This window comes from Bubalus kerabau, chromosome 11 (assembly GCF_029407905.1).
Source record: "Bubalus kerabau isolate K-KA32 ecotype Philippines breed swamp buffalo chromosome 11, PCC_UOA_SB_1v2, whole genome shotgun sequence".
Taxonomy (NCBI): Eukaryota; Metazoa; Chordata; class Mammalia; order Artiodactyla; family Bovidae; genus Bubalus; species Bubalus kerabau.
In genome coordinates this window covers 72,008,369-72,020,086 of record NC_073634.1, presented here as the reverse complement: position 1 = coordinate 72,020,086, position 11,718 = coordinate 72,008,369, and positions in this window count along the sequence as shown.

The window sequence follows — 11,718 nt, the reverse complement described above, 5'->3', positions numbered from 1 at the left end:
CCATAAGGGTGGTGTCATCTGCATATCTGAGGTTATTGATATTTCTCCCGGCAATCTTGATTCCAGCTTGTGCTTCCTCCAGCCCAGTGTTCCTCATGATGTACTCTGCATAGAAGTTAAATAAGCAGGGTGACAATATACAGCCTTGACGTACTCCTTTTCCTATTTGGAACCAGTCTGTTGTTCCATGTCCAGTTCTAACTGTTGCTTCCTGACCTGCATATAGGTTTCTCAAGAGGCAGGTCAGGTGGTCTGGTATTCCCATCTCTTTCAGAATTTTACACAGTTTATTGTGATCCACACAGTCAAAGGCTTTGGCATAGTTAATAAAGCAGAAATAGATGTTTTTCTGGAACTCTCTTGGTTTTTTGATGATCCAGCGGATGTTGGCAATTTGATCTCTGGTTCCTCTGCCTTTTCTAAAACAGCTTGAACACCTGGAAGTTCACGGTTCACGTATTGCTGAAGCCTGGCTTGGAGAATTTTGAGCGTTACTTCACTAGCGTGTGAGATGAGTGCAATTGTGTGGTAGTTTGAGCATTCTATGGCATTGCCTTTCTTTGGTATTGGAATGAAAACTGACCTTTTCCAGTCCTGTGGCCACTGCTGAGTTTTCCAAATTTGCTGGCATATTGAGTGCAGCACTTTCACAGCATCATCTTTCAGGATTTGAAATAGCTCAACTGGAATTCCATCACCTCCACTAGCTTTGTTTGTAGTGATGCTTTCTAAGGCCCACTTGACTTCACATTCCAGGATGTCTGGCTCTAGGTGCATTTAAGGTAGAAGCTGTTATTACTACAAATTAACAGATGAACTGAGACCACACAGGTAAGTAAGTGGTGGAACCGGTATTTCAACCCAGAGCTTAGCCCAGGGTGAAGAGCACCCTGGGCTAAGCTCCCTTGTCTCTCCATTTTTTTTCTAGATACACTGGACACTTGGATTGCAAACGACACCCTCCTTCCCAGTCCCCTCAGACCTGCCCACATTCAGGACTTCCCACAAGCAGGACAGTTGAAGAACTTAGGCCACGAACAATGTGAGGCCGTAGCATGGCTTCTCTGGTTCCCAGAGAGGGGTTAACTGGGTTGATGATTTGTAGGTGCGCTCAGTGGAAACGTGGGCACTCCATGGAGATTGCCGGAAAGGGGGAGGGGAGGAAGGCATCTGATGGGAAGGGGTGGGTGGAGGGGTCAGGCAGCTGCAAGAAACCCCCACTTCTGAATCCAGCCAGAGTAGCACCACCTTCACCTCATGAGCTGGGCCGGGCTTCCTGATAAATTTCATGTTTAAGCAAAGGGATCTGCATCCCCAACATGTTACAGAACCACACGAGTCCCCCAGCCCCGCACCACCCACACTGGCTGGCTGGGTGGGAGAATTACACCAGGATCTGCAGGAAAGCAGATCCTGACCTTCCCTGTTAAGGCGATTTGGTGAAGCATATGAACCTCTCCAAGCAGTATTTTCAAATGCATTAGACAGAATACATAAGATTACAAAGGAAACCAATTACATTGAACTACAGTTATCAAAATATTTTCTAAAACCTCAAATTTGCAATCTAGTACCGCACATGCTTCTTTGTTCACGCATTCAACAAGATCTAGTGACAGGCCTAACAACCCCGGAATTCTCAAGCCGTGAGGAGCTTAAGCAGTAATTTAAGATACCTGCAGCCAGTCCAGTCTGGTAGGAAGAGTCTCCGGGATTTCTGCTGGTGGCAAATCACAGACTCAGCTAAAACACCTGAGTTCCTTTTGCCTACACTCCTAACAGCAAGAAATGCTAAATTTTGGCTGCAATATAAAGGTATAAAAGATTTTTCCCATCCAAGTGTCCGAACCCTTTGAATTCTGTCCGTGGGCCGCACAGCCCCTAATGGAAATCCATCAGCACAGTGTATGTCAGCCATCTAAGTTCTTATCCCTAATTATCAGTGTTGGTATGTTTTGCTGGAGCAGTTGAAGCATGCTGCAATGCCCTGGCTTGGCCGCACTCCTTAGTGCTCATTCTTTGCCTAAGTCCCGGTGACTGTGGGGGCAGTGGTGGTGGGGTAGGGGGGTGGGTGTCTACACACCTTTTCTCCTGGATTGTGATCAGGTGCCTCTGGCCCCAAGATGACCTGTAACTATTCTCTCCACCAAGGAAAGCTGCAAATGGAGGCCTGCAGCATCCCACCCTGGGTCTGAGGGCATTATCCATCACCCCAAGACCAGAACACTCACTCCTGAGCTGCAAACTCATTCCCAAGAGGGAGAGTCCACAAGGACCCACTGGGTGACTCGCTCTGCCTTGTCAAAATAACAGACCGGCTCTGCTGCAAAGGCATGGGATTAGGCAGCCTTCAGAGAGCTATTTTGGGATGGGTGGTTTCTTTTTCTCTCCCTCTGATGGTTTGTTTTCAGACTCATTCAGAGAATGCCACAGAGGTCACGGGAGCCGAGGAGAGGGTGGCACTTTCTCCCCAGCGCCTATGGTGGGGTGGGGAGGGGGGTCCAGGGCTCAGCATGACTCCCACTTCTCAGGAAAGAACTGCTGGTTGTTTGGAACCTCTCAGAAACCCCACAGTGTGCCCAGTCACTGCTCTGGTGGCCCAGTGTTCGGGGGGCTCAGGCTGGAAGATGGAAAAGGGCAGGGTGGGGCCTGGATGAGCCTGGACAGAGTCAAGACAGCTGGAAGGGACCCTAGAGGGTGTGCAGCCACCCTCCCTATTGCCCAAATAAGGAACCCAATGCTGGGTCCCAGGGGTCGGTCGGTTCAGTTCAGTTGCTCAGTCGTGTCTGACTCTTTGCAACCCCATGAGCTTCAGCACACCAGGCCTCCTTGTCCATCACCAACTCCCGGAGTTTACTCAAACTCATGTCCATCGTGTCAGTGATGCCATCCAACCATCTCATCCTCTGTCATCCCCTTCTCCTCCCACCTTCAATCTTTCCCAGCAGCAGGGTCTTTTCCAATGAGTCAGTTCTTTGCTTCAGGTGGCCAGAGTATTGGAGTTTCAGCTTCAGCATCAGTCCTTCCAATGAATATTCAGGGCTGATTTCATTTAGGATTGACAGGTTGAATCTCCATGCAGTCCAAGGGACTCTCAAGAGTCTTCTCCAACACCACAGTTCAAAAGTATCCATTCTTCGGTGCTCAGCTTTCTTTACAGTCCAACTCTCACATCCATACATGACCACAGGAAAAACCATACCCTTGACTAGACGGACCTTTGTTGGCAAAGTAATGTCTCTGCTCTTGAATATGCTATGTAGGTTTGTCATAGCTTTTCTTCCAAGGAGCAAGTGTCTTTTAATTTCATGGCTGCAGTCACCATCTGCAGTGATTTTGGAGCCCAGGAGTCAGGGGCTGAGACAAGAGCAGCTCTCATCCTCTTCCCTAGGGCCGACCTGGTCTGAGCCTCATGTGGATCTTGCCCTTGAGGTCTTAGGGACCCCACCTCCCTACCCCCAGGTGTGCAATAGCTCCTGTCACAGAGTCTCTAAGCAGAGGGGCCAGAGACCTCCCGCCTGCAGGCTCCCCTGCTGAGCTAGAGGGATGCTGCTTCCTGCCTTGGTGCTGGAGGTGCGTCCCTGTTAACACCTATTAACACAGAACCATCCCTGCCCCAGCACCACCCAGAGCTGGTGCCACTTCCAATGGTGACTTTGCCCTGGGGCTCTATGGGTTGGCATGTGCTGAATGGACCAGCACGGGCCCCTCCAGCTTGTGTTTTCCATACTTGCACAGATCATACAGACCGTTGCTTCAATCTCTTATATGAGATGACCCCTTCAACCCTCTGCTGTGGGCCACCTGCAAATGTCTGCATATCTGCTCTCTGCTTCTTCCTTGAGTGAGTGAGTGAGTGAGTGAAAGTCGCTCAGTTGTGTCTGACGCTTTGCAACCCCATGGACTATACAGTCCATGGAATTCTCCAGGCCAGAATACTGGGGTGGGTAGCCTTTCCCTTCTCCAGGGGATCCTCCCAACCCAGGGATCAAACCCAGGTTTCCCACATTGCAGATGGATTCTTTACCAGCTGAGCCACAAGAGAAGCCCACTTCTTCCTTGAAGACACAGACTAACTGCTCATCCTGACCCAGCCCGGCAGGTACGTCCTTCTCCCCAGCCCTTTCCAGGCTCCTTCAGATTCTGCATGTTCTTGTTGACCTGGGTTAAACAGTAAACAAAATTTCTCTCAATTTCCCCCAGCCTCTAGGGCAAGGCCAACTCTGATGTCCAGTGCCAGCGCACACCCTCCCACGGTAAGGCCTAAAACCTCCAGCCTGGGCCCAGGCACAGGGCCACACACACAAGTTCTGCAGGTCCATGGCCACGTGGTGCACAAGGGGGGATGGTGTGGGGTTCTTGGCTCCCTCTCTGTGGCAGCCCCAAACCCCACCTCCAGGGCTTCAGAGCCTTCATACCTTTCCTCCCCTGGCCTGTGAGATTCTTTCCCATGAAAGGATCGAAGCTCCTTCATCCTTCATCCAAGGCAGACATGACCTGCTCAGCTAGAGCCCTCACTGCTCCGGAAGATGCCCAGGGATCTGAACCTGAGGCTGGAAGAGCCCAGCCCCCACTTCAAGGAGTGGGGAGGAAGTTCAGAGCCACAGACTTGCTGGATGGTGGGGGCGGGGTGCTGGCCCCCAAAGCAAGGCCTCCCACGCTGAGCCATGAGAGCAGCCGGTCGGTGCCCCATACTCAAGCCTTGTGAAGCCCCTTGTTCAAACCAGGAACCCCAGTGGCTTCACAGTGCAGTTATGGAGGCTTTGTAGGGCAGTGGGACAACGGGTGAATGAAACCTGGATGACCAGACCCTCTGCCTGTGGCCCGGGTCTACTGCTTTGGTGGAGGCCCAAGAGAGCCTCTCTGTTTCTATGCAGTTTGGGGTGCCTCCTTCCCAGCCCTCTAGTCCCTTTTGTCTCCTTGTGCTGAAGATACAGGGGGCAAAGAGCATTCCAAGTGGGCCTGAGGATGGGAGAGCCATGCAGACAGGGCTGTCCACTCACTCTCCCCACCTGGAATCTTCATCACCCACCTCCTGCCCAGCGCCCACCTTCTTTCTCACCATTCCCGTTCATCCCCTCCTGAGTTCCAGCCAGAATCACCCAGGGACCTCATCTGAACATGCCAGGCTCCTTCAGGCCTCATGTACGTGGCCTAGCCACCCCAGGCCCATGTGAGACACCTGGTCTACAGAGCTCCCTCCGTGAGGGCGGAACCATGTCTTGCTCTTTGAACCCCCCAGTGCCGGCCACAAAGTTCTGGGTTCAGAGTACGTGTTCACAAAATACTGAACAACTTTATTAGCACCAGCTATGTAACCTGCAGTCTGCACCGTCCAAAGCACAACGCTCTTAGCCTTTGGCAACTTAACAAGCCAGGAGGAGAAACTGAGAGACCAACCCCGCCTGACGAGAGAGGAGCTCACTGAATCGGACACACAAATAAACAAGATTCAAGAAAATACAAGAGCAACAAAATGCAACTAGAGTTTCTACTACCTCCAAAGCGAGGCATGCCCACCAATTCATTTGTCTGAATGCAGGATCAAAATGTTCTGTTTATATATATTTTTAGCTTTTAACTATGCTATGCTTATATTTCTGAAAGTTCTAATGAGCATGATATATTTGGGTAGCAATTCATGCCATATAATTTAAAATAAATATGTTTTTATTGGAAGGTGTGCTGAAAGACATTTTACTAATCAGAATATTGGATTAAAATGGGCTTAAACTGTGTTGGGTGAGAGCCTGCTGGTGGAGGGAGGATTGGGAGGGCTTTCTAGGGGTCTGGACCCCCCATCCCCTGCTCTCCATAAAGGACACAACCCCCTAGGGCTCTCATTCCTTCCCAGAAGGGGGGGCCTGCCTGTCTGTGCTCTGATTAGCCACCTGCTGCTCCAGCTCCTGTGATCCGGAGCCATGATCCCCTGGGCGTGGGCAGTGAGCATGGACCTGGCTCTCAGAGTGTCCTGCCCCCCTTGCTGAGGTCTTCACCCCTGATTCTAGGAAGATGTGCCCCATTACTGGAACGGGCCTCAGCCCCGCCCACCTGGGAGAGTAGTTCCAATGTGGGGAATGCAGATGGAATGGTTTTCTGTTCTGCTTTCCTAACAAAAACCCCTTGGAATTTATGTCCCTGCACATACCGTTCCACGTTTCTGCTCACATTCTTCCTCCTGCTGCCTAGAAACCTTTAAATTTGCAAACAGCCCTGCCTTGGCATTTGGGAGGTCAGAGCCATTCATCACCCCCATGTTTTATTTCCACAGGGATTCGTGAAGTCCCCACGGAGAGTCAGCCTGGGGACAGGCACCGTAGATTCCAGAGAAAGATGATGGGGGCGGGGGCAAAGAGTGCTTTTTCAGGACCTCATTTTAAACTTTGTGCCAGGTACAAGGCAGAGTATTTTGTAATGTAACTGGTCCTCACAGCAGACTTGCTGCTGCTGCTAAGTCACTTCAGTCATGTCCGACTCTGTGCGACCCCATAGACGGCAGCCCACCAGGCTCCCCCATCCCTGGAATTCTCCAGACAAGAACACTGGAGTGGGTTGCCATTTCCTTCTCCAATGCATGAAAGTGAAGAGTGAAAGTGAAGTCGCTCAGTTGTGTCCGACTCTTAGCGACCCCATGGACTGCAGCCCACCAGGCTCCTCCATCCATGGGATTTTCTAGGCAAGAGTACTGGAGTGGGGTGCCATCGCCTTCTCCGTCCCGGCAGACTTGGGAGGTGCAGATTAGCAACCTCAGTTTACAAATGAGGAAAGTGAGGTGTGGTAGGCTGAGTAATGTTCCCCACCCCTGCCTGAGATGGCCATGCCCTAATGCACAAAACCTGTGGTGAGGTTCCCATAAACGGCAAAGGGGCTTGGCCTGTGATTAAGGATTCGGGGATGGTGAGACTGTCCTGGAGTATCTAGAGGGACACTATGTTATCCCAAGGATCCTTATAAGAGTGAAGGAGGAGAGCTAGAGTCAGAGAGCGATGTAGTGATGGACACAGTGGTCCAAGTGATGCAGGGCAACGAGCCAAGGAATGCAGGAAGCTTCTAGAAGCTGGAAAAGGCAAGGAATTGGATTCTCCCTCGGAGCCAGAAGGAGCACAGCCCTGCAGACACCTTGATTTTAACCCAAAAACCAAAAAATTTAACCAAAAAATTGGCACCTTTTCTCAGAACTGTAAGATTGTTTAAGGCACTAAGTTTGTGGACTTTTGTTTCGGCAGCAATAAGAAACTAATAAATAAGGCATTGCTTTTCCCGAGGCTACAGAGCTGGGGAGTGGCAGAGGCAGTATTTGAATCCAGGTTGGTCTGACTTCACAGGTCCAAAAGATGTTAAGCAACTTTTTTATTGGAGCTCAGAGCTGGCCTAAGGTGCTGTTTCTTGGCCAGGTAAGAGAGGTGTCCCAGGCCTATGGCAGAGGGGGACCGACAGATACTTGAGGCACTGGACAGTGAGGAGTCCAGGCTGAGGCAGGAGGTGAGGTGAGTGTTAGGTAGCAAGAAGCTCACAACTGCAAAATGGCTCTATCCTTCCTCCTCGAAGACCCACGACAACTCTGTTCCCGCAGGGCTTGGGATGCTGGTGCAGCCCCTTCAGTGACCCAGCTGTGGAGGCTTCTGCTGATGGGCCAGGCTGGACTGGGGGCCAGGACAGCTTCTACCCCTCTGTACATGGTGGCAGGGTGGCCTCCCTGACACTCTCAGAAGAGACGGTGCCCAGCTCTGCCATGACCTGCCCCAGGACCCTGAATCAATCACTGAGTCACTCCTGTCCTCAGTCTCCCCATCTGAAAAATGGGATGATGATGCCCCCTTCATAGGGCTGCTGGAAGGACTGGCTGCATGTGCCTCTAAGGGGGGCTGAGTCTCAGCTGGCATGCAGTGCTAGGATGCCTTCCCTCTGGCAATGTCCATTCTGGCTGGTAGGTGTCTCTGCCGTGCTGGTGGCCAAATGGTTTTAATGGTGCCCTTGAGTCCGAGTCACGGGTCCTTAGTTCCAGCCACCGCACTTGCTAAATATGTCTCTGTGGGGCTGCCCTCCTGTTCTGTCACGGAGAGAAGTGGTCTCTCAAACTCTTCCCCATGGTGGTGAGTGGACATCTGGTGACCGAGACCCTCTGACCAGCAACCCCTGAAGGAGCATCATTGCTCCTGCTACCCCTCCCCTTGGCCAGAATGCTGGGGGAAACCAGGCACAGACCTCCCTCCTCGCTCTCCCTCCTGATTGCTGTGGGGAGCATGGGGTCGGGAGATGGGGGACAGAGGAACCGCAGGACAGAGTCCGCAGTGGCAGCCTCTTCAAGTGATTCTTCCCGGATTTGTTTTGAGAGTTTTATTCGGTGACACACCTACCCATGTCGCTATATTTATCTGTGAGAGAGGCAGGATATTTTTGAACGGATGTAATTTCTGGCTCTTTCCCTCCAGGGGAAAAAAAAGAGTTTCTCGTTCCTATTCACTTCCACACTTCTTCTGTATAAACACACCCATGCACATACACACAAACATCCACACACGTGCACACACACACAGAAAGGCAGACCCTTGGTTCAACAACTACAATTCTGAGACTCGGTGGTTAACTCAGGCCTAGTTAACATGATGGATAAATAGGCAGACAGACAGAAGGAATAAACAAAACTGAATAAATGACCAAACCCAGAGTGAAGAAATTGTGGGTTTGGGCGTTTATTTTTTTTCTCTTCCAACTTCACTAGCACATACTGAGTAGGAAGAAAATTGACCGAGGGCAGGAGAGAAGGCCCAGGGGGCACCTGCCAGGGTGAGGGGCTGGAGTGAACAGTTTGCTCTCTGGCTTCAGTGGAGTTGGCAAACCAGGCTCACGGCTGACCCAAAGCTGAGTGGGCGGTGAGAAAGCTGAAGCCAGGTTCAGGATGGCAGGGCAAGTTAGAGAAACAGCGAGATGAACTGTTCCAAGGATGAACACCCACCTTCAGTTCTGCATTTACTTGGAAATAACCAACAACCTGCAAACATCTCTAGGAAGTAAATGTCGCCAGGAAAACCAGGGAAGTAGGAAATGGGGAAACACAACTCAGGCCTCTGCAGCTGTGTCTTGCACAGCTTCCAGGTGTAAGGTCCAGGTGGCTGAAGTCACAGAGTTTTCCTTCTACGTTCCTTCCAGAAGTTTTACCATCTTAGGTACTACATTTACGTACATTTAGATCCACTTTGAGGACTTCCCAGGTGGTGCAGGGGTAAAGAATCCACCTGCCGATACAGGAGACAAGAGATATGGGTTCGATCCCTGGGTCAGGGAGGAAATGGCAACCCATCCCAGTATTCTCACCTGGGAAATTCCATGGACACAGGAGGCTGGTGGGCTGCAGTCCTTGGGGTCGCCAAGAGTCCAGCACGACTGAGCACATGCACAGATTCACTTTGAGGTAATTTTCGTATAGGGTGGGACATATGGCTTAAAGTTTGTTTCTTAATTTTTTGTGTGTTTTGGATATTTAATTCTTTTCTCATCATTTATTAAAAAGAACATCCTTTCTCCAGTGAATTGTCTTTGTACTTTTGCAAAAAACCAGTTGACTAAATATGTGGATCTATTTTTGGGTTATTTCTTCTGTACCACTGATGGATATATATATATATATATATAATACATATAAAATATGTTTTCATATTATATAAATATATATTACATAAAATACATTTCTACAGAGTAAACATATATATAAAATATATACCATATATTTATTTGCATATATTTTACACATATATACTTATATACATTAATATAAATATATTATTATTATACAGTAGTATTATTAATATTTATTTGTATATATTTCCCTCCAAAACCATACTACCCTGATGACTGTAGCTTTATAGAAAGTCTAGTAAGTCTTCAAATCAGATAATGCGGTTCCTCCAATTTTGCTCTTCTTCTTTGAAATTGGTTTGGCTCTTCAAGTTCCTTTGCTTTTGCATATAAATGTTGGCTTTAGTGTGTCAATTTCTATGAACAACTTTTGCCTAGAGTTTTATTTGAATGGCACTAAACAGGCAGATCAACATGGGGTGAATTGTTAAGTCCTCCCTTTAGGGCTTCCCTTTGCACCTATCTCTTAGGGAAAATTTCTCTTCACCCTCTTGATTCTCCCCCAGCAATGTATTGCTGTTGTTACTCAATATTTGTTAGGACGGGGTGGGGGTCGGGGGCAGCCTCTGCTGTTCTCCTTTGGTCTCAGCTTGGGCAGGTGCTGTGTGGGGGGACAGTTCAGTGATTCTGTCCCTCCCCCATCGGCAGGGGACTTCTGGTCTGCGTGTAGTTTTACCCCTCTCCCCCAGGATTGAGCATTTTACTCTTCTCCCAGCTGCCATGGATCCTGTGCCCTAAGGCACTCTCCTTTCCCCAGTGGTTATATATGTATTTTTCCATAAAGGATATAGGGAGAAGGATCTGCATGGAACTTTGTGCTTCTCTGAAAGCACTGTTCCCTTTACCCAGACCTGAATCAAGAGATAGGTCTGCCCAGGTTGCTCACCCTCGCCCCGTCTTTCTTGTGAGCATCAAGTGTGTCCCACGGAGAACGGCCTGTAAGCGGGTGTGGATTTCCCTGAAGTCTGCAGCTCTCAAGGGGGCTATACATCCACATGGGCCCCACACGTGGCTTTTAACATCTCATTAAAAAGTTTGGTTGGATTCTTCCTTCCAGCTTATATGGTGTACAATTCCATAACAGGTAATCGAGGACCTGTGTCCCGTTTCTCCTTGGTGGTGCCTGCTTTTCCTTAGATTTCAGCTTAGTTTATTGCCTTCCATCACAGTTCTCTGATGAGTTCATGAAAAGGTGTCATTTTGTAAATTATTCGGCACTTTTGGGGGGTAAGGGTGAGAGCAATGCACTTTGCAGAGCTCTGCACTCTTATGTGGGAGCCAGAAATCTGACTGATCTTTTGCATTTAAAAGTCCAGATGCTTGCTTTATTGAGCAATGTTAGAAAATCTTTAAAAATAGAATTTGTATTTTCACTTTGGAATCTTTGAGAGTACAAATCACTCTATGCATAGCTAAAGTAAGAGACTAATATGTCTTTGTTTCTGCCTCCTGCAACTGGTTTCTTTCTGTTCTTTTTCTTATGTGTATTTTTAAATGTAAGTTTTGCTATAGAGAGGTACCACCACACAGCAGTCAGAATGGCCATCGTTAAAAACTCTACAAATAACAAATGTCAGAGAGGGTGTGGAGAAAAAGGAACCCTCCTACACTGTTGGTGGGAGTGTAAATTGGTACAACCACTACAGGGAACAGTAAGGAGTTTCCTTAGAAAATTAAAAATAGAATTAGCATATGATCCAGCAATCCCACTCCTGGGAATATATCCAGACAAAACTAATCCAAAAACATACATGCACCCCTATGTTCATAGCAGCAATATTTACAGTAGCCAAGACATGGAAACACATAAATGTACCCTGACAGATGAATGGATAAAGAAGATATAGTATTTATACACAATGGATTACTACTCAGCAATAAAAAGAATGAAATAATGCCATTTGCAGCAACATGGATGCAACTCGACGTTATCATACTAAGTGAAGTAAGTCAGAAAGAGAAAGACAAATACCATATGATATCACTTATATGGGGAATTTAAAACATGACACAAAGGATCCTATCTATGAACCAGACACAGACTCACGGATGCAGAGAAGAGACTTACGGTTGCCAAGGGGG